Source organism: Tursiops truncatus, chromosome 10, assembly GCF_011762595.2.
Source record: "Tursiops truncatus isolate mTurTru1 chromosome 10, mTurTru1.mat.Y, whole genome shotgun sequence".
Lineage (NCBI taxonomy): Eukaryota > Metazoa > Chordata > Mammalia > Artiodactyla > Delphinidae > Tursiops > Tursiops truncatus.
This window is the reverse complement of record NC_047043.1, coordinates 20,200,818-20,224,972: the sequence shown is the minus strand read 5'-3', so window position 1 is coordinate 20,224,972 and position 24,155 is coordinate 20,200,818. Positions and strand designations below refer to the sequence as shown.

The following is a 24,155-nucleotide window of genomic DNA, read 5'->3' as shown; positions in this document are numbered from 1 at the left end:
ATCAACGGACAAAGGATTAATCTCCAACATATATAAACAGCTCGTGCAGCTCAATATTAAAAAAACAAACAACTCAATCAAAAAAATGGGCAGGAGACCTAAATAGACATTTCTCCAAAGAAGACATACAGATGGCCAAGAAGCACATAAAAAGCTGCTCTACATCCCTAATTATTAGAGAAACGCAAATCAAAACTACAATGAGGTATCACCTCACACATTTAGAATGGGCATCATCAGAAAATCTACAAACAACAAATGCTGGAGAGGGTGTGGAGAAAAGGGAACCCTCCCGCACTGTTGGTGGGGAATGTAAATTGACACAGCCACTATGGAGAACAGTATGGAGGTTCCTGAAAAAACTAAAAACAGAATTACCATATGACCCAGCAATCCTACTACTGGGCATATATCCAGAGAAAACCATAATTCAAAAAGACACATGCTGGAAAAAAAAAAAAAAAAGACACATGCTGGGCTTCCCTGGTGGTGCAGTGGTTGAGAGTCCGCCTGCCGATGCAGGGGACACGGGTTCGTGCCGCGGTCCGGGAAGATCCCACATGCCGCGGAGCCGCTGGGCCCGTGAGCCATGGCCGCTGAGCCTGCGCATCCAGAGCCTGTGCTCCGCAACGGGAGAGGCCGCAACAGTGAGAGGCCCGCGTACAGCAAAAAAAAAAAAAAAAAAAAAAAAAAAAAAGACACATGCACCCCAATGTTCATTGCAGTACTGTTTACAATAGCCAAGTCATGGAAGCAACCTAAATGCCCACCAACAGGTGAGTGGATAAAGAAGATGTGGTACATATATACAATGGAATATTACTCAACCAGAAAAAGAAACGAAATTGGGTCATTTATAGAGATGTGGATGGATCTAGAGACTCACACAGAGTGAGGTCAGAAAGAGAAAAATGGATATCGTGTATTAATGCATATATGTGGAACCTAGAAAAATGGTACAGATGAACCAGTCTGCAGGGCAGAAATAGAGACACAAATGTAGAGAACAAACGTATGGACACCAAGGGGGGAAAGTGATGGGGGGGGGGGGGCGGGTGTGTGTGTGTGTGTGTGTGTGTGTGTGATGAATTGGGAGATTGGGATTGACACATATATACTAATATGTATAAAATAGATAATAAGAACCTGCTGTATAAAAAAATAAATAAAATTCAAAAAAAAAATGGGCTTTCGACTCAGACCAATTTGAATTCACTTGCCAATTCCCCCGCTTCAATTATATAATCTCTGAGTCTTAATTTTATTACCTGTAAAATGGGTATGGCATAAGCTCTCTATGACAGTTGTGAGGATTAAATGAGATAACTTGTAAAAACACTAGCACTCTCTTAGACACCCTAACTTTATTCACTGATGATGCTAACACCTGGCTAAAAGTCTCTATACACCATCTCCTCTCCAACTTCTGAGATCAGAGGTCAGTAATGCATCCATTCACATAAGGGCACTAGACTCCGGAGATGTACTGGAGTTTTACTGTCCCAGTTTGAATCCTGACTCTGCCACTCACAAGCGTGGGTGATGTGGAGAATGGCCTCCCTGTGTCTCTCTTTCTCATCTGTAAAATAAGGGATCATCATACACACCTCATTGGGGGCTGTTGTGAGGATATACACAAGGTGCTTAGAACAGTGCTGCCAACAGTAAGTGTTAGCATCATTGTCACGCATCGGCAAGACTCAGTGATCAGGTGGCCTTCTCATTCTTTGACCTTTTGGTCCCCTTAGTCATTCCCTGGGCCGTGCTGTCTATCTGCTCTACGATTCCTAATTCATGCATCCCACTCTCTGACCACAACCTTCTCATTTCTCCTTCACTGTGACCCATGGGCCAGAGGGGCTGGCATCACTTAGGAGCTTGTTAGAAATACAGAATCTGAGGCCCCACTCCCAGACCTACTGCATCAGAATCTGCAGTTTAATAAGATCCCCCAGTGATTTATATACACATTAGTTAGCGAAGCACATGCAGCATCTTTCCCTCTCCTCAGCTGGGCCTGCCACTCTGTTACTTGCCCCCTGACCCTGCCAGGTCACTGACCATCCTACATCCTCCCAGCCCATCTTCATCCCACTAAAACCCCACTGAAATCATTCCTCCACTGTTAATACCTTCGGCCTGTGTGCCCTATCCTTTCATTACGCCCACAGAGAAAACCCTCAACCCTGGATGAACCCACCCAGCCACCTATTCCAGGTTTGCAGTGGCGCCTGCCAGGTGCAGCTGGAGAACAGGTCTAACCCACGAGTTGATTTCGCTTCCTGCATCTGGGAAAACGACTTCCCTCCTACGCCACTGAGTACACAGACTTCATCAGAATGGTACCGCTGACCATCCCACCCCAACCCTCCACACCTGCCTGCCCCTGCGGCTACATCTGTCCTCTCATCTTCCTCTTCTTCTGCCGTGCTGGAGGTAAATGCCCACCCCCTCACCTGGGCTCTGGATTATATCCTGCCCACCTTTGCAGGAACTTTAAGTGACTAACTATGCCTTCCATTCCATATGTAAATATCCAGATAGAGAGATCCCAAGATCTAGATCAGTATCCTGGATTCTTCACCCCTCTTGTAGCTCCATCTAACTCCCTCCTTCCTCTGAGCCCAACTTCTCAAAAAAGGATCTGCACCTCATGTCTTCGTTTTTCTGCCTCAAATTCACTCTACTGTTCAAAACTGGCTTCTGTCCCCACAGCTCCACTGAGGTCCCAATCACCTCTTTGTTGCTGAGCCCCGTGTATAGTTCTTAACGTTTCCTAACAAGATTTCTCCTTAGCACTGGCACAGCCCTCAAGCTTGGAATTCTCTTTTCCACAGGTTTGTCCACCCACCTCCCTGGTCACATCCATTCCCCACTCCCTGCTACCTTCCATTCTCTTCCACGACTTCGATGGATCTCAGAGGCATCCCAAGTTCACGTGCAGCCCGGATCATTCTTGGATCATCAGATCTCTCTCTCTAACTCCACTTGGATGTCTCTCCGAAGCTTAAACTCAGCAAGTGATCTTTCTTCCAGAATCTGCTCCTCCTCTAAGAGTTTGAGCTCAGTAATGAGTCATGGCCATCCATACAGTTTCTCAAGCCAGAAATCCAGGCATTGTCAATGTCACTCCCCACCTCAGTCATTCACCAAGTTCAGTCCAATCTAAACATCTCTTAAATCCAGTCACTTCTCTCCAGCTCCAGTGCAATGACTGTACTCCAAGCCACCATCATCTTGCTCCTGTACCACATGCCATAGCCTCCCCACAGACCCATCTTGCCTCACCAAGTCAGCTGCCCATATAGAATCTTGATGCGATCTTCTAGAAACCCAAACATTATCTTATCGCTTCTCTGCTTAAGCTCTCCGGTGGCTCTGCATGACTCCACTGATCCCTGCTTCCACCTGCAGCCTCCTTTCCCTCCCTCTCCTCCCCACCCCCCCTCCAGTTCCAGCCACACTGGAACTTGGTCCCCTCAAGGGGACCTGCCCCACCCTCTGCTCCAACTGCTCTTCCTTCCCGCTTTCTTCACCTTCACGTGATTCACACCTGCTCATCCTTCAAATCCTAACCTAAAGAACTTCCCTAAGAAAATCCAGACTGGAGCAGGTCTCCCGATCATATATTCTCACAGTATTTGCACATTTCCTTAGTAATACCTTTTAATTATTGGTGGAATTGTATATGTAACATCTAACAGCGCCACCAGACTGTAAGGTAGCTGGGAGCAGGGGCCGTATCCGTCCTAGTCAGAGTTTACTGCTCTACCTCACCCCCTTTTCAGCTGCAAAAACTCGAGTTCAGAAGGTAAAAAGAGTTGCTACAGTCTTTGAATCCAATTATAAAAATTCTGTTATGCCTGTTTATTCCTGACAGCTACCATATAATAGACACATCCTTCCTATGTAATAGTCATATCCTATAAGGGAAGTACCTGAAAATCTGTTGTGTGCAGCTCATCTCGACCCACTTCAAACAGATCTACTAGCTAATCCCCAACTCACCTGCCAAAAAAAGAATAATAGAACAAGAAAACGGTAACCTAGCAGAGGAAAGGTGTAGCAATGCCGAACGCTGACATCCCTGCCTTTTGCCTACTGTGTTCGAAGAACTTCTTTACTCAAAAATTCACTACAGAAAGACTCTAGTTTTCTGCAGCTCCCACAGGCTGGGAATGTCATTTCTAACAACAGATGCAGGAAAAGCAAAATCCACTCCAATGAATGATTTCAGGCGTCCTAAGGCTCTCTAGACCTTGATCTTGCCCTTGATTGTGCCAACCGAGTTAAGTCCACAAAACGACACAAATCACAAAAGGTGGGTCAGGGTACTGATGGGACAGACTTCATACAAAATGTAGGGAAAAACATCACATGTTATTTTAACTGACAATTAATAGACCATTTAAACAGAAGGAAACTTATCTTTAAAATGCAGGCATAATGAAAGGACATGCCAAAGAGAAGAAACCTAGTTTTGTAAACAGAGCATGTTTTTCTTTCTTGAAACTTCAGATAAATGAGATTTGCTATGTGGAGAAGTGTTTCGCTCTGGGAACACAGAAACCTCACTCACCTGTTCAAAGAACCCCACCTGAACATTGTGCCCAATGGCTCAAAGTTGCCAGATAAAGTGAAACTAGGGGCAGAGCTTTCTAAGCCAAACCCAGCCTTTGCACAATGGGAGGAAGTGAAAAGCTGACATCCCTCAAGCGCAAACACTGCTGCTGCTACGCCCTTTAATGTAGAAATTAGCAACTGGCTCTCCGTGTGGCTAAGCCTCCTCCTCCCTGCCTCGGTAGGAACCAGCAAACTGTAAGTGACCCCTGTATTTTTTTTGCTCCCAACCACTCCCAAGCTTTCCCCTCTCCCCAGCCATGCCAGAAACAGGCCGGGTACCCCAGTCTGGCATCAGCCACTTCCCAGCGCGGGACAAGAACTCTCTGCCTCTCTGTTTCTAGATTCCTATTTCTATAGCTCATCACCTCCCCTCCCAAGGCAGCAAACTCCGGCTGGCCCCTTCCCCCATGGCCCCTGCTTCCTCAGACACACATACCCGTGCAGCCCAGCTCCAACACCAAGAGGATCCCTCTTCTGCCTTCTTTGAATGTCCGCAAAGGACTGGCTGGTCTGCCCAAGGGTCAGCCCAGACTGGAGCCCCAAGTTCTTTTTCTTTTCCAAGTTGTCCACATAGAAGCCCTGGAGCCCTGGTCCAACTCTCCTCTCTGTGGCCCCTCAAGACTAGGAGGGAGAACAACAGAGGCCTCTGGCAGAGCCCGCAAAAAGTGGAGGCTGAACCCAGAGTCATCTCAGAGGGGAATGGGGTAGAGGCAGGATTATGCCAGAAGGTGTGCCTTTGTGTTTCTCTATCTCTTGCTAAAATGAATTTCATTAAATTAGCACTCTTTGGTTCCAAAAAAGCAGAATTCTCTTTTAAATGCACCTATCTTATTCTTTTTTGTACTATTTACAATTGTCATTAAATATGTAAGTCATTCATTCATTCATTAGATTATGGTTGTCTGCCTTGTAGACGTTAAGAATAAAAAGACATAAAGTCCTGCCTTCAAGCAGCTTATAGTCTACCGGGAGGAGACAGACTACACACAAATAAATAAGTAAAAATAAGGTATGTCAGATGGTGACGAATGTTATGGAGAAAAAGCTAGCAGGAAAACGCAAGAGTGAGTGCTGTGTGGGCACTGGAGAGGGGGTGGTGGGTAGGTGGCATTTTTAAATAGTTTGGTGAGACCTCATTATGAAGTGATGTTGAAAAACGTCTAAAACAAGTGAAGGAATCAGCCACGTGGACATCTTAGATAAGAGTGGTCCAGGCAGAGGAAGTGGCAAAGGCAAACACAGCATATTCCTGAGGCAAGACTATGCCTGTGGTACTTGGAGGAGAAAGAAGAGCTCACTGTAGCTTGAGGGGAATGAGAACCGGTGAGGTCAGACGGGGCTGTGAGACCCGTGAGGCGCTACTATCCACTGTCCACACTTTCACTTTTACTTGGAATAAAAGGGGAAGCCACTGGGGGATTTTGAGCACAAGAGTGATGTGACCTGACATTTAAAATGATCTCTCCGACTGCCGTGTTGAGAACAGACTGGAAAGTGGGTGAGAGGGCAAAAGAACAGACGCGGGGAACCAGTCAGGAGGCAACTGCAATAACTTGCGAGAGAGAGGGCGGTGGCTGGGACCAGAGTGGTCAGTGGGGGTGGGGAGAAGTGGATATCCTTTGATGACAGAGCCCGAATGGATTTGTGAACCGAGTGGATTTGGAATATATTAGTTATTTTGCTAAAGGCAACAGTTTGGTTCATACCCGTGAAATAATTATGTAACAACTGAAGATGGTACATGATTAAGTGACTACTGTATTGGTCTGGGTAACGTTACTTAAGTAAGAAAATAATTATGGAAGAAGTGCAACTTGAGAGCAAAGAACTGGTTCCAAGATTTTCCAAGTGTTGTTCTGAAAAGCATGTTTGTCCTCAGCAGGGAAACAAATGATGTTTGGAAGTAAGTGGTTCTTCTCTGCCCAAACGCCTTTTGCTTCCCTTAACCATTTCAAATGTACATTTAAAATTTAATAATATAAGGCCAGAGATTCTATCTGAATTCTAAAAAGCAACTGGGGGGAGGAAGAGGTAGGGAATTTTCTTTTGTCTTTTTCCAGTTCCTCTAGAGTAGTACTGTCTCACAGAACCTTCTGGAAATGTTCTATATCTGGACTCTCCAATACTGTAGCCACTAGCCACATGTGGTTACTAAGCACTTAAAATGGGACTAACTAAAAGTTTAATTTCATCTGATTATAATTTTAATTAAAATAGCTACCTCTGGCTAGTTGCCACCAGATTGAACCATACAGCTCACCACACAGAGGAACATTCCTGAACTAAACATAACACTATTTCCTTGAAATTGAGTTTAACGGATATATACGAAATAGATGTGTAAAACCTTGAAGTACGCATTCTTATTTTCTATTTTACCCTACAGTCACCATCTAATTCTCCTATTTGAAAGGAAACAGTAGATGGCTTGGTTCTAATCATTTTTAAACACATTTTCTTAGTTTCTGCAATGCAACTCTAATATCTTTTCGGCCATCATTCTATCAATGACATTCAAAATGAGATTTCCCTCCCTGATGCGTATTCAATGCTAACATTTTAAATGTCACATAAAAATAAAGATAGAAGATTCTTATTTTAATTGAACTTCCCTCCTGCTCTAAATTCAAAGCACTTTGTGGCATCAGTTATCTCATTTTTCTTCCCAAAACGAATGAAAGGGCTGAAGTTAGTACCACCATTTTTCAGTTGAGAAAATCAAAGCAGAAGATTAAAGGCAGGCCGTTATACAATGTACATCCATAGTTTTGTTGGAAAAGAGCAGAAATTAGGAAGATATAAAAAGGGAAATCAGTTGAAAATGAGGGGGGGGTAAAAAAACTACATGGAAATCCTTGGTTACCAAAGTCAAGTGAGCTGAGACATGGGTCTAGAAAATGCTGTCTGGATGAACAGGGTTGGGGTCAGACCTTCTGCGGGTCCCTACAGTGCACCTGATGCAAGATGCTGGCTCCACAGCTAGAGGGTGAAGAAGATGCAGTGGTCAGGCTGTGGCTCGATTCATGAGGTGGTCTCAGGATAATGATGCTGGCTTATTCATCAGCAACCCAGGTTCAAATGACAGGGCAACGTTCCTGAATAATCTCCTAACCCGACAGCTGGAGAATGAGCTTTCATTAATCTTGCTTTTGAAACACTCAGGCTAACCCCAGTTATATCACTAAATTGCATGACCCAAGAGATTAACAGGGCAATTCAATCAGTTTAGAGCTGACCTCAGAAGCTGTCAGTTAAATTCCTTCATTTTGAGAATGCGGATACTAAATCCCAGGAACACTGTGATACTTACAAAAGAGCAAAACGTTATTCATTTTACAAACAAGCAAGGCTGCATTCCTAGGTTACGTATAACTGATATGGTGCAGTGTCTCCCATAAATAGTTAAAAGAAGAACAGTTAAAAGACTATCCTTATTTTGTAACTCCAATATGTTTCTAGAAACTATAGGTTAGAGGATAATCAATGTTATATATGTTATATTATACATATAACATATAACCTGATTATCACATACCAATAACATATAACATAATTATATATATATACAGTTTGTATGTGTAACTTATATAATTTCCCCCACAGGAAGGATATTAAAATTGGTGACTGCATCCCTTTACAACATTCTTAAATCTGAACTGAGACACAACAGTGTTATAAAAGCAAAGATAAAGCAAATACAAACCATTAAAATAATTCAAAATTGTTCAAGAGCGTGTTAGTTCCTATGAAATAAGCATAAGTATACTAAATATATTATAAACGGAGCCAAAAGTACTATTCAATACCTAGGAAATGCATCAAATGAGAACTATCTATATCATAAATCTTGGAATTTATGCTTCTTGGAATCTGGAAGGGCCTCCTCAGGAAGGCTTGGTTGGCCTGGTCTTTCAAAACGCAGTCTGGTCAAGTCCAAACTGATGCTTCCTTTCAGTGAGCAGATACTCAGACATCCCACCCACCCCTGCCCCACCGTAGCGATAAGGCAAAATGCTGTATACGGGCAGTGGCTTCAGATGCGTTTCCCACGACAGTGAACACGCTGGCGGGGATGGTGTTTTAAATGCTAAAGCGCAGTAAGGCCGATTCTGCTCTGCTCCAGGTTTCCTGCCTGAAGGTTGCCAGCTGTGTGGCGTCGCTTGGCTTATCGCTTTGAGAGCCACTGTTAGGAAAAAACACATTTCCTTCGTAAGCGATTTTTTTCATTCCCCAAATTATAAGTTTTTAAAGGACCTTCAAGATATGAGTCCAAAAAGTTCCCCATCTTAATCCTGAAAAAAATTTTGGCCAATACCATTTAAGTACAGCCAGGGGCAGGGATATAATCTGCATAAAGCATTTTAGAAAAAAGGGCGATGAGTCAAAATTCCATCGTTATACTTAAAATGTCATTTTGATACCCTGAGACACCTTCACGGCAGGAAAACTGATTCCAATTCTTCCAAAGATATGCAGGAAGGAAAAGCTTCCAGGAAGATGCGTGTTGGTCTAACACAGAGAGAAGCTAATGCAATCAGAATGGGCACTGGAAGAACCAAGTTCCAGAGACTTCACCTTACAGTCTTTAGGTCTTTTCAGTGAAAATGCTAAGTGGGTTCACCATAGATTTTGCTAAATTAGCATGATTTACATGTAGATTTTAAGGTGAAGAACTGAAGACAGAGAGGAATAGAACAGAAACGGAAGCGGCACAGACATATGGCATGAATTCTGCATGTCACACAATTCCCACAGACATAATTCTAGATGATGCTACAGAGCTTCTCAAGACGGATACGCCTGAGCCAGCTCTACTGCTTACCAGTGGTGTTAGGCAAATTATCTAATCTCCCTACACCTCACATCCTCGGCTGTCCATGGACACAATACAGTATCCACTTCCTATGAGTGTTGTGAAGATCAGATGCGAGGATGTAAAAGCTTTCCGGCACAGGGCCCAGCCAACAATAACAATTCAATAAATATTAGCTGTCTAATGATCATAACAAGAGTAGTCATGGTTCAAACAGTATAACAGCTCTCTGAAAGGCCAAGCGAAACCATTTTTTTAATTCCCCTAACATACCAATAAGTTGACGGAAATTGGATTTAAAATTTCCCCCAGGCATAATTTGGTTTACAAGTTCTCTAATGATTACATAAAGGACATACACAGAGCAGGTTCCATCCAAACCATGCCTACACATTCATTAGTGTTATTTTCCAATTTAATAAGTTAGCAGAAACTTTTGTTTTCCACTCATTAGAAGCCAGCCTCTTATATTTTCTGAATGTTCAAGGGCTGGTTTGATATCTGGTTTCGATACCTCAGACATTTTTACAAAACTTGCCAATTTGCAACCATTTTCAGAAACCTGACTCACACCCAGTCACCAAATACACACTCGTCCCCAATAGAAGGTGGCCATTCAGGTCTCCTATAAGCATCCCTGGTCAAAGGGACCACGGCCGTCGAGGAATCTTCTCTAGCACATGGGCAGGTTTACAGCCACATTTGGGCAGAGCGTGAAGACGGGAAGTCCAGAATCCTTCGTTAGCAGATGTATTTGGAACGACAGCCCCAGCAGCTGGGCAGCCCCTGCCGTCTGCATTATGCCTGCACAAGCAGGGAACCCAGGCTTTATCTAGACGCAAACACTGGCCTTCCGCTCTGGACTACTCATATAGTATCTTTCAGATACGTATCAAAAGATATGCTAGTTCACAACTACTCTTCCTCTTAAGAACTGCCTGGGAGGAGGAAGCAAGGAAGGAAGATATTTTTGAAGTCTGCTGTAAGCCAGGAATGGGGAGGCACTTCCCTCATTGCATTTAACCCTGTACAGAAGGTACCATAATCTTCGTGTTATAGATGAGGAAACCTAGACACAGAGAGGTTTAATTTAACTTGCCCCAAGGACACTGAAAGGAGTCAGAATTTGAACCCACATCCATCAGTTCCTACACCCATGTTCCCAGCAGCTCCCCCTCTGGGGTGAGCCTCTCACTGTCAGTGCTTGTCATCACCACCTTAAACCAAGCTGTGGTGCTTGAACCGTGAGTCACCTGATTTACTCCTCACCTCAGCGTCTTCTCGTGTCGGGCAACAATTTCTACGCACCTCAAAGAGCTTGTCCACGTCATACTTCATTCAGCACAGTGTCTGGTAGAAAGGAGGCAGCTGCCCGATCTAAGTCTCCCCTCTCCTGACCTGAAGACAGCAAGCCTGTGTCCTCTGCATGTGACTATCACATAAATGAGCCTCAGTAATGTCAAGCTTCCAAAAACCAGCCTCTTCCCACTAACTAACAGGCTAGTTGGTAATTAAAAGATGCACTGGTCCCTCATCCTAAGCACTTCACGTTAAGAAAAGGATTAACTCAAACGGAGGACGCTACTGACACCCCTATGTAGGGAGACCTTTGGAGGAGGGGGGGAATATGCATTATTTTCATATACGTGCTGATTTCTCTACTTGTGCCTTCCATTGCCTCTGAGTCGTTAAAGAGGCGTGTCGTGGCTGTGATTTCTGAGCGCAAACAGATGAATTATCCCTAGTTGAAAGCTCTTGGAGGAACAGATCCTAGTCACGAATATCACTGGGTCTCACTATTAGAGATGCAAAGCTCCATCCACATCGGAAAAACATTATAATTGTCTCATTCATTAATTTGTAAACAGTTCTTCCTCCAGCCATGCCTCTTTTGCAGTAAATATTCAGAGATGTGACCCCTTTTCTGATTGCTTAGGAAACGAATCCTTTTCCTCCCAATACTCTCAAAACATACGAATTTGTGCTGAATGTCAGCATCAATATTGATAATCCAGGAAAAGGTGTGTACATGTCCCCTACACCCCCACACACATAGCTATGTAAATAAAAGGAAATAAACCTAAATTTATTTCAAATTTGTACATTTGCAAAGAGTATATCTGCCTAATTTTAAGTGCCTAAAATATGATTTCAAATTTCATGGATTCTCCAGGAAAACTATACCGAGTAAGGGAAGGCCTAGGAATACATTAGGGGGAAAAGAGATGACGGCCAACTTACTAGAGATAAGCCAGACAGCAAACCATCCTTTACCCAGATTAAGCAGCACTTCTCCAGTGAATACCGTGCTGTGCACTTGACAGAAAACAAGCGTGTCCAAAAATGGTCCCTCCACGGGAACCACTAAAGTGCACATAAAAAAGACCCTTTCTGGGAATTCCCTGGTGGTCCAGTGGTAGGGTCTCCGCCCCTCCACTGCAGGGGACACAGGTTCGATCCCTGGTTGGGGAACTAAGATCTATCCATGCCGTGTGACGCAGCCAAAAAAAAAAACCCTTTCTTTGGTTGGTGCCTATAGCTGCAACTTTCATCACTTACCCTCTGCCTTTTTAGACTCATCATTATCCCAGCCCACATTCAGAATTGCCCCCATTCCTGTTGAGTGCTTGTTCCCCAAGGTCTATTTGCTGCCATTTCCCCAAACCATCCAGATTTCTATTCCGACCATCTACTTGACGATGCTCTCTTGATGGGAACTTGGGCCAATCAGCCTGCATTCCCCGCCTCAGACACCGTACACTACAACTTGGTATCTCACCTTTTATGACAGTTTAACCACCAGGCATTTGTTTTTGTGGAGATATGAAAATAACACAAATTTTTTTGGAAAAAGAAGCTAGAATCACTGGGCTAGAAAGAACTTTAAAACTGTAAACGCCTTCAAACACTTTTCTGGACTATTTGCTCCTTGAGGGCAGGAACAGGCTTCAATCATCTTTATATCTTGGTAACTCACTCCCCCAAAAGTGTTTGCTGAATGACAACCTCTTCGACGAAGCCTCTCACCAGCCTCTTTCGTCAACTGGCTACTTACATGAAAATTGTTAATCAGCTTGGGACAAGAGATCTTAACGAAAATGGCTCCATGGAGTGAAGAAAGCACCGGACCAGCAATCACTAATGAGCTATTCCATGTTGGGTGAGCCCCCTACCCTTGATGTACTCATTTCCTCATCTCTGCAGAGTATGACCAAGACCACTTCTAAGGGACCCTGTGGCCCTATCATTCTCTACATTTAGGTTAAGGAAGAACTTCCTTTAACTTCCTATCAAAACAAAAAACAGAGTTTGTTACTGTGAGTTAGTGAAACCACCTAAAGACTAAGGTATAATATTTACTGATTTTCCTGGGATGCTTTTGCCCCCAGGGCTTTAGGAAGCAAGGATGTGGGCAATGGGTCCTGGAAGAGCTCTTTCTTTCAGTTCTGTGACCAAGTGAGGACTTTTCAAAACAACGTTACAATACTGCTGTTAAGTTGTTTATAATGCTGTGGCTTTTATGAAATAGACAGTCCTTAAAGAAAAAAAAATTTTTTAAAGGCAGAGCAATTTTAATTTTTCCTGGAAAGAAATGGGGAAAGACCTCCAGGAAGTGCTGTCAAAATAAATCTGCTTGGCTTTTTCACCGGGAGTCTGCATGCCCTGAAGGGGATAAAGAAGGGCTTGAGTGTTACCCACCAGTCAAGAAATCACCACAGAGCAAGAAAGACTCTGGAAGGAGGGCGAGGCACGGAATCGTATTTAGAATTTGTGTCATGTGGAAATCACAAGGACCCCCACGGTCAAAGTAGCCACCCAGAAGAATAGTCAACACCACAGCATGAACAACAGGCTTCATCACCCTGCTAGAAACTATCTTCCCCTTGCAAGTGTCTCACCTCAACAGGATGACAAATGCAATTTTCTTATTTCCTCCATCCTCTATATAAAATTATCATCTATAAGAGCACCTTTAGAGGAATGCTAATAAGGATGACTTGCAATGCTCAGGCAGCTCACTGATGCAAAAAAGTAAATAACAATATATGAGTGATTACTGAAGAGGTTCTCAGATTTTTACTTATATGTAAATTAAAACACCTTTTTAAATCCTTTAACAGGAAAAATTAAAACAAAACTGCATATTATCTCATTTCCGACTAGAAGAGGCATTCTTCAGTTAACAATCTTATTCACAGATACTGATCAAGGAGTGGCCCCAAAGAGGGTCAACTGAAAATACTTTATTTTAGCTTCTTTTTTTTTTTTTTTAACTGTAATTTAAAAAAGCCTTACCCCACCCAAAGAAGCCAATGAGCCTGGAGCAGGAAGTTTCTAAATTTTCAGTAGTGCTAAGCATTTAACACAAAGGATGCTTTTGTTCTTGATGTACAAAAATTCTTGGGCTTCCCCGGTGGCGGCGCAGTGGTTGAGAGTCCACCTGCCAATGCAGGGGACACGGGTTCGTGCCCGGTCCGGGAAGATCCCACATGCCGCGGAGCGGCTGGGCCCGTGAGCTATGGCCGCTGAGCCTGCGCGTCCGGAGCCTGTGCTCCGCAACGGGAGAGGCCACAACAGTGAGAGGCCCGCGTACTGCAAAAAAAAAAAAAAAAGATAAAAGCGAAAACATATTGAAGGAACAGTATTTTTTTTAAGTGATAAGATGCCTTGGTAAGTGTAATTAAGGCACACTTTACAATACCATTAATCAGAATATGTTTTATGGGTAAAGTAAATAATCCTTGGATACATTTCCCCCAAATTATTTTCCTCTGCTAAGGCAAAAGAAAATAAGTCTATAAATAGTAAGACACTTCCAAATAGGTAGTGTTCATTTGCTGGAATCCTTTATCCTGTCACAAACACCCCCAAAAAGCAAACGTTTATGTGTAAGGTTTCTTTGAAGTAAAACTAGATACATAATGTAACTTTCCTTTACTGAAATCCTTCATTTCTAACTATTCCAGCAAAATTGTTTATATCAAAACACTGATCCTTCCAACAACTCATGATGGCCTTGTTGGGAGAAGACCATGACTTCATCACCTGCATAACCCCAGCTCCTGGCACAGCAGTGGCCACAAACTAGCAGCTGAAGACAAATGCAGAGGTTACTTTTCATGATCATAAATGGTATCTCAAATTTTTTCCATTAATTCTATAGATTAGAAAAAATTTTTTAAACCTAGCCTAACCAGAGTGATTACCAGATTTCTCATTTTTTTCCTTACTAGTTGTGTGATTTGGGACACATCATTTCATCTCCCTGTGCCTCAGTTTCCGCTTCTATAAAATGGAGATAAATTACAGCATTTGTCTACTAGCATCATTATAAAGATTAAATGAGTTAATAATGTAGTACTTTGCGCTGAGTACCCACGCCATCATCCTAACCATCATTACCAGTGTTGGGAAGAGAGACAAAACCATGGTGGGAAGGGCTCCAGTTCCCGGAGAAAATGACTACCACGTATCAGCTCTGTAAATACAAGTTCATTAACAGTGGATAATGACAGAGGGATGGATAGATTATGTGACAGAGTAAAATGTAAAAGGTAGAAACTAGGTGGTGGTATGTGGGTATTCACTGTAACAGTCTTTCAACTTTTCTATATGCTTGGAAATTTTCATAATAAAATGGTGAAAGAACAGGATAAGGGGAAGAAATACGTGAAAAAGAAAGAGAAATTAACATGGGCGATTAGTCACTCGACCTCCCTCCAAAAAAGTATTATTCATCAGTAACAACGAGAGCACAACAGTAACAGCCATGATCGTCACAGAAGTCTCACCTACCGTGTACTATCATCTTGATTTTAAGGCTTAGAACGAGCCTAGGAGGAAGCTACTCCAAGGACCATTCCCATTTCAGAAATTCAAAAGCAAGGACAGACAGAAAGACCTGCTGGGGACCATATGGTTGATAAGTGTCATCACAGAGAATTAAACATGTTCTGCTGCATCCTTCCCAATTGCCGGAATAATTCTACCACTCATTTATGCCCTCTTCAAGGAAGAAACCTCTCTCCTTCACCTCTGTGTCCCCAGTGCCATGGTTCTTGACACAGAGCTGGCACACAAAGATTGGTCAATGAACGGGATGAAGGAAGAAAGAAAGGGAGGGAGGGAAGGAGGGAGAGATGGAGGGAGGTTGGGAACATTACTTTCTTGTTTCACTCACTACATCCAAACTCTACCCAATATAGTGACTGGAAAGAGAAACAGTGCTTTTATTAAAATTATATAATATTTTCAGATTATAAAAGTAATACATATTTATTACAGACAACTGTACTACTTCTTACCAAAAAAAACTAAGTTACTATGTCTCCTACAGGTGAATAATAGTAGCCATTTTTTTCCCTCAAGAAAGACTTGCCATTTTCTGAATGTACCTAGCCATGAGATACGTTCAAATGAAAGATGAAATTTTCAGTCACACAGATCTAAGCCATCCTGTGGAATTTGTCCAGACAGAAGCAAGCAGGATGGTGAGAGGTTTGCAAAACATGTCACATAAGGCATAGCTGACGGAAGTAGGCCTACTTAGCATACAGGAGAAAAGACATAGGAATGACAGGAAAACAGTCTTCAAGTATTGACAGGGCTGCATATCAGAGGGAGTAAACTTTTTTTTGTGAGCCAACTTGGACCAATGTGTAGAAATTAAAGGAAGGAACATGTTAGCTTGATACTAAAAAAAAAAAAAAACGAGATTAGAAGTTGTGGAAAGAAATAAACTCTTTTAGAAGTTCTCTCACCATCAACAGCCTTGTCAAGAGTATGTGCAGGGCTTCCCTGGTGGCACAGTGGTTGGGAGTCCACCTGCCGATGCAGGGGACATGGGTTCGTGCCCCGGTCCGGGAGGATCCCACTTGTCGTGGAGCGGCTGGGCCCATGAGCCGTGGCCGCTGGGCCTGCGCGTCCGGAGCCTGTGCTCCGCAACGGGAGAGGCCACAACAGTGAGAGGCCCGCATACCGCAAAAAAAAAAAAAAAAAAAAAAAAAAGAGTACGTGCAAGGTTAAACTAGATACCTACAAAAGTCCTGTGCAACTCCAATACCCTGTGATTCTAGATCCCCATGTCCTCTATGTGAGGGGCACCATATAGACCAGGGTTAGCAACATATGGCACATGTGGCAAACTACCACTGTACACACATGCAAGTGTGTACACACACAGCCTAAGGTGAATCACAAATATTTATAAAACTAGAATTATGTAGTAAAACTAATCTCTAGTTCTATTATTGAGTCTCTCTCACAGACTTTGGAAGAAGGATGTAATACTCCAGGGACAAACGTTTTAATTCAAATTATGATGTCCAAAACTGAAGAGCTGCATGATATATACATTTTTTAATTGCTAAACTAGCGCAAACTCCTGATTCTGCACTAACTAGTTACGTGACCTGGGGCGTGCCACTGCATCTCCATAGATGTCGGTGTCCAAAAGAACGTGGAACGCAATTCAACATGGTAGCCACTAGCCAGGCGTTCCTTTTGGAGACTTTGCAGTGCGGCTAGTGCAACAGAGGAATTTTTAAATTAAATATAATTTAATTTAAATATAATTTAAATATAATTTAATTTAAATTAAATTAAATTTAATTTAATTTAAAAATTTTAAATTAAATATAACTTAATTATATCTCGTAATTAATTTATTAAATCTAAACAGGCACACGTGGCTAGTGGCTATTGTACTGAACAGTCAAGCTCTAATGATTCCTGAACACTTCTGAAGGAGAGAGTGCGATTCCAGACCAACTTCATTCAACCCATCATCCTGAGTAAGATCTCAATACCATAGAGGCAGCTGTGTGAGAAGGAAGAGAGATGAAATTCTTGAGGCCCAAGCACAGAAGATTATTAGGGCTCCTGCCAGCTACTGCCTCTCCAGTGATCATCTGTCCAATGTCCTGGGATAGACAGCCCAGTAGCCCTTTATCCTTTAATGTCCAGAGTTGGGTTCCACATTCAAGTATGGCAGTGTAATTATCAAAGTTCTCCGGAAAAGATCACCTGTGAAGTGCAATGCCCTGTTGGTGGGAAATACCACCAGCCAGTAATACCACCAGCCACCTACCCTAATATGAAGACATCAGTGACACATTTGTGAATAATAGTGAATAAGTAGCACCTATCATTGAAATATAAGGTTCCCTGCAGAGTACAAAAAGCTACCTCTAAATTAGTTAAACATCTCTTATGAAGTACACCATCGGATTTAGTTTTATTTATTGATTTCAGATCAAATTGTGCAACCAACTCTAAAAACATACGAAGTCATAAAAGCCAAAAATTATGACTTTTTAAAGAGTCATCTTGGTTGTTTAAGAAATGTAAAGAGTCTAGAAAAACTCCCTTTTAAAAAGTTGCCGGATAATGTTAGTAACAGGCATGTTCCAGAGCTTTAGGACAAAGCTGGAGACAAACCTACTAACATATATTAGTAATATCAATCATTACAGCACTGGAAAATGAGACCTCAAAACTGCAAATGTGAAAGGGCAGGTAGCCTAATCACAGGGGCTATTTTTAGGAAAAAGTTCACAGCATATCTAGGATATTTTATTATTATTATTATTATTATTATTATTATTATTGCAGTACTCTATTCTTGCAATATTTTAAAGTCTTTGTTTTTAACTAGGCAATGGCCACCAGAAAAAAAATCTTACAAATTACAAGTCAATAGTCTGTTTAACAACTGAGTGGATGGCTTCCTAGCATCTGATGCACCACCACTGGCTAGTCTCACAGAGGAAATTCTATGCAGAAAACTCAGATGTCAGCTTGCTGATTCTTAATTCCTGAACTGCATTCTGCTGATAACGCATACTGCTCGTAATTATCATGAGTCCTATATCCAGAGAACGAGGCAGACGAAAGCTCCATTGCTGTGCCCATACCAGCATCAGCCTGCCTTTCCCTGCTTAGCTGGCTCTGATCGCTGGGCAGACACTGCCTTTTTCTTTTCCCATGCTGACTCAAGAATTTCCAGCATGAGTATTCATGTTTCAGAGTGTCTAGAATAAAAAAACACTGATATTCAACTCCAGCAATTATCCCATTTTAGACTTTAAAGAAAAGTGATCAGCTACTTCCAATCTGACTTAAGCAGCTAACGTTTTTTAAACACTTGACTTAAAAATAACTTGAGGTTATAAAAATTATATATAATGGACAGTACCATAATTTTTTAACATTTAATGAAAGGCTGAAGGACAGATTCCTTTAAAGTTGCCCATAGACCCTGTCTTAGTCTGCTTGAACTGGTATAACGAATACCCTTAGACTGAGTGGCTTAAACAACGTTTACTTCTCACAGTTCCAGAGGGCTGAGAGGTCCGGGCTAAAGGTACCAGTCAATTTTGTTCCTGATAAGAGCCCTCCTCCTGGTTGCCAATAGATGCCTTCTTGCTATATCCACTCATGGCAGAGAGAGAAAGAGCTAGCTTTCTGGTCTCTTCTTGTAAGGGCACTAATTCCATCATGAGGGCTCCACCCTCATTACCTAGTTACTTCTCAAAGGCTCTGCCTCCAAATAACATCACATTGGGATTAGGGCTTCAACAGATGAATTTGGGGGAACACAAACATTTAGTCCATAGCAGACTCCACATAAGGCGTGCAAGTCCTCCTCTTATCTTCTGAATTAGATCAGCACATTTTCAGTAGGGAGGGTATCCAGAGGTGAGAGAAGCACAGTGCATGGTACGGTTCCAGGCACTTGGAAATGCCTGATGAATGCTGAATTTGCAAACGAGGGTGTGTGGGTTTCCCCGGCCGTGATGGAGGAAATCCCCAGCAAAAAGGAATGAAAGCTGAATTCCCGTTCAGCTAGTTGTTCCTACGTTCTAGATAAAGCCTATCTCGTAAATAAATGGAGAAACCCATATTGAAAGATGAAAAAATAATAATGCCATTGTCTGACTAAATACCTCGGAAAGCTGCAGGATTAATATAACAGGAAGCGTCATTCCTATCACAGAACTTCAGCTCTTTCAACTAGGACAGATATCACCATAAGGAACACTGGCCTTTCAATACTCTCCGGCCTTAACTCTCCTGGAGTTTTCGAGAGCAATGCCAAGCGTAACATTTATCAGCTCATGGATATCAAGACTATTTCCAAACACCCGCAGACACATGACAGGTGTGATGCTGCAATCACAACATGATTCACAAGGTCTGGAGGCTCCTTGCACTTGAGACATTTGCTCCCACTTGCCCACCCGCTCAAGGTCCCTTCTTTTTTTCTCCTTATGAATATGCTTCCCCTGTTTCCTTTTCATTTTTCCAAAAGATATCCAAAATGACAGAATCCATTTGTCAACTCATAGCCAGAGTCCAAGAAGTCATTACCCACTGGAAAAGGGGTCCATAGTCACGACTGGTGATTATTCTCCAGTTCATACAATGCCTACATGTTTACATTTTTCCCTCCAAGGCCTCATTCTTGTACTAAAACTATTCTAATTGTAATTATAAAGTCATCGCCACCCATGTGTATAGCTGGTTCATTTTGCTTAGAGGTCACTGCAGCCAAGAAACAAGTCGCTTTAGTTTCCGTCCCTCCCTCTCGTTGTGCTCAACATCTTCGCCAGTTGCATCTAGAGAAAGGCTTGCTGAATTGAACAAAAGTAGAAATTCCAGATTCTGCATCTTCAAATCCAAAAGATGGTTATAAAAATCGTAGCTTGAAAAGCCGCTGAACTGCAGGATATATATTGCTATGTAACAGTCTGTACGTCCTCTATTTAAGGAAGAGTAGACCTCTTAGAAAATTCAGAACAATTTACATTAATGTTTCATTTGTCTTGAAATAGGGCTGGTGAGCACAGTGCCTGATAAACTGAGCTATCTAATATTTAGTCACAGACTTTGATGTTTCTGCATGCGTTCTTCAGAATTATTATTTTGGGAACTGTTGAAGAAACGTCAAAGCCGAAATGCTATATTTACCTGTTCCTCAGTTTGTAGTAAGAATTTTTCAAACATAAGTCTACATGTATAAACACTTTTAACTTCCTTGAACCTAAGTATTTTAAAACGTCTAGTCTGCCCTTGCTAGTGAAGTAAAAGGTGATATAATTTTATATTATCTAGTCCCATATGCCGTATTGTCTTATATTATCTAGATATTGTATCATCTAGTATTGTCCTGATTCTCACCTGTTGCTTATTAATTTCAAACAAAGTTCGACTGATTTTCAAAAGTATATAGATCCGTAATAATGGCCAATATTTATATAACATTTACCAAGTGCTGGACCTTAGGCATTGATTATATTAATGCATACGATCCTCACCTTGACCCTAGGAGGTAGGTACTATTACCTCTCCAAGGCCTCAGGGAATTGTCATTTGTTTTTATTTTAAAATTCCTACTCCTAAACTATACCAGCAAAGTGCAAGTCAAAATAAAGATCAGAGGAATAACAAAATAAATTCCATGTCCTTATATCAGACCAGGGTAACTTATTTCATACTGCAAATGATTAATGTGATAGGTAAAATAATAAAGTATATTAATTCCTGGGCTATTTGCTCACATCAAATTTCCAAGGTTAATCTGACCCCTCAGTGTGTGAGACACACACCCACCAGATACATCCAGACATGGAGTTACCCGGGCTTCAGAGAGAGTAAGAACTACAGACTAGAACAAGACCATAGACAACCTGCAATCCAATTTTTTGTATGAAATATTAATCTCATCACTTTCTTTACCAAATCTGCCAACAAGTAGCAAGTCAAACAGAAGTTTCACTCTCCTCCCTCCTCCCCAGTCTCTGGTAGAGGTGCTAATGAACAGAAAAATGAGAGCCTACAGCCTAGAATAATCTACAGACTGGAATAATCAATCTTTGAAACCTCAAGGGCTGATTTAATAAAACTTTACTAATTTGCAGCACAGAAGTGGCTCAAATCCAAGATAAAATACCCCAAATCGGCTTATTCCTTTATAAAACAAGCATGTATTCAAAAGTTTGGCATGATCATGAACAGCAAACTCTGCAATTTATTTGGTATTAATAACTTCAAAAAATCTTACCACTATTTCTCTTTTTGGTTCTCCTTTGTGAACGAATATTCCATGTGCCTAGAACAGAGCAGGGCACAGAGCAGGTGCTCAGGAAAAGTTTACTTAATGAAATGCATGAACGAATAGTTGAGGCACCTCAGCATTCCCTGAGTTTCCAGTCCCTGGCCCCTGAAAACCAGACTGCACATAAACACAAGAGAGACTTTTCCAGAACACAAATATATCTATGTTGCTACACTACTTGTATCCCTTTCACAGACTTCCCCACACCTCATCAGCAAGCTGAACAGACCTGACTCTGTCACAGAGCAACTGTGTTACATCTCCAGCCCACAGTCTCACCACTCTTCACCTTAACAAGAGTGAAATTCCCCATGGTGTCCTCTCCTCCCTTCCGTCCACCAGATGCCTTAGCTGACTGTGTTCTCCTGAAAGGCTGCACCTATCTTTATCACTGCACTTAGCTCACTGTTACTAACTCTTTTGGTGTCTAACTGCCCCCCCAGCCTATGAACTCTTTAAGGGAAGATTATTTTAGTAATCACTGTGTCCCCATCATCTAGCAAAGTATTCAAAACACAGTAGATATCAATAAATGTTTACTGGAGGCCCGGATGGATGAATAGATGGGAAAAATCAAACAGTACTACATCTATTCATAAAAATCCCAGGCAGCCATGCTTTTGAGGATGATAATTTCAGACTTGCCAGGAGGAAACGAAAACCACCATAAACGAATTACATAACAAAATACTCCCCAGTATTAGCAATGATTACAGAATGTACACTCATCATGGAAGGCACTGCCTGTTGGGACTTTCAATTAATTTCTCAGGGCAATGAGGTTTGGGCAGAACTAAGAACAGGGAGCTTAAGCGGTAGCTACACATCCGTGTATTCCCTTCTCCAGAGGTAACATTCTGAAAGCAAATCTAAAAACAGAAATGATTTTCAGCCGGTGCTAAGGAAAAACAAGCCAATGCCCTTGCAGTGCCATGCAGGCACACGGCTTCCACTCAGCGCAGAGCGGGCGGGGGCTGGCCCAGTGCAGCCTTAACCATCACCCCACAGGCACACCAGTGCAAACCCACCCTCCTGTACAAGAGACCGCTATCAGAAGCCCAAGTACCTGGTGTGCACTGACTGGGCTGGCACTGCAGAGTTTAGTTAGTCTAGCTTTAGCTAGAACCAGAACGCTGGCCAGAAGTTTTTGGTTAGTGTCTCAATTGAGGCATCACCTTTGGCACAGATGCTGAGTGCTGCTGGCCACAGGGGGACCTGAGCATCAACGTCGGCAAAAACAGACAAAAAACTAGAGTGTTTTTGCTGCATCTGAGCTGGGCTAGGGAAGGTCCCACCGTGTCATGCTCCTGCGCTTCAGGCTTTGTCCCCAGATAGAACACAGGGGACAATCGGCATTCACTTCTTGAAAACAATCATTCTGAATTTCTGTATCTTCAAAACAGAAAATGGATGGGAGGTTCATTATGCTATTCTCTTTTTGCAGATATTTAAAACTTCCGGTAATAATTTGTTCTCAAGACATTTTCCATAGTAAGTTTTTGAATCTATAACTCATAGTTTTCTATCTCAGGACTTCAATTCCAAGGTAATTGGGACACTAAAAAGTAAGAAAGTGATTATCCCGTTGAAGGGAAAAAAATGCCAAAATACTAACAATAGATTTAAATTTAGATTTCATCCCACCTGGTATAGAGTGACTCGATTAATGTCACCAGAAGCAGATCATACTCTTCTCTATGAATTGTTATATATTTGTGGAAATTGTGCCTTTGCAATATATTATTTTTGTTTTCCATTTCTAAAATACTTCAGATAGGCGTGATGCTTTTCTTCTACATCTATATATGTTTAAAACCTTACACAGACAGTCCTAGGCACCCTCAAATACCACCATCTGAGCCCATCTTATTCCCACCAGCTGACCCTTCATGACCGCAAAGGGCAAAGTAGAATTTCCCTCTACTTCAAAGCAAGCCACTATTTCATCAAAACAAAAAAGGCTTTTCCTCTGTATTTTTTATAGAGGAATATATAAACCGCTGCCAGTTACATATTTTTATATTCACTCCCTCATTGTGTCTTCATCACTGACATACTCTGCCAACTGTATTTGTAAAAATGTATCTTTTTATTTCTATTCTTTAAATGTTCTTCCCTCAACCCCAACTGCTTCCTCTCACCTCAATAAACTCTACTAAAGCACATCTTTGGGATATTTTTTATAATATGTAAAGTAAAAAGAAATGAAAGCCTCTTTCTTCCAAAGCCTTTTCCAAAGTCACCTGAGCCCAGATCTTTCTCATCTTGAAGCCGAGTCTGCTCCCTCTCTCTCCAACTCCCTTGCATTTTGTTGATAAAAGGAACAATCCCTCGAAAGGGAATCACCTCCTCATGCCATACTCCTACTTCGGGAACAACGTTCTATCTGTCCTCCATTCCATCACATGTAAATTTCAGCCTGGCTCCCAAGGTCCTCCGCTATCAGAATCACGGATACCTGTCCAATTGCGCCAACCCACAGTGCTCAATGGGCCACGCCACTTGGGGTCGGAGAACTCACATTCCACACCCACTTGGACTTTAGAGCCTTCTCCTTCATGAACTGCCTAACAACTCCACCCAGTCTGCAGAGGCCAGAAC

The 24,155-nt window shown here is 42.1% G+C and overlaps 2 protein-coding genes across 16 annotated transcripts in view; one reads left to right on the top strand and one right to left on the bottom strand.

Moving 5' to 3' along the window:
- Positions 1-24,155, bottom strand: part of CARMIL1 (capping protein regulator and myosin 1 linker 1) — a 434,292-nt gene that overhangs the window by 208,383 nt on the left and 201,754 nt on the right. The window lies entirely within an intron of this gene.
- Positions 4,694-24,155, top strand: part of LOC101335474 (cytidine monophosphate-N-acetylneuraminic acid hydroxylase) — a 260,691-nt gene continuing 241,229 nt past the window's right edge. For both annotated transcript variants that reach the window (XM_073810421.1, XM_073810419.1), the window contains exon 1: positions 4,694-4,818. The gene's annotated coding sequence lies outside the window, so the exon portion shown is untranslated. The remainder of the gene's footprint in view (positions 4,819-24,155) is intronic.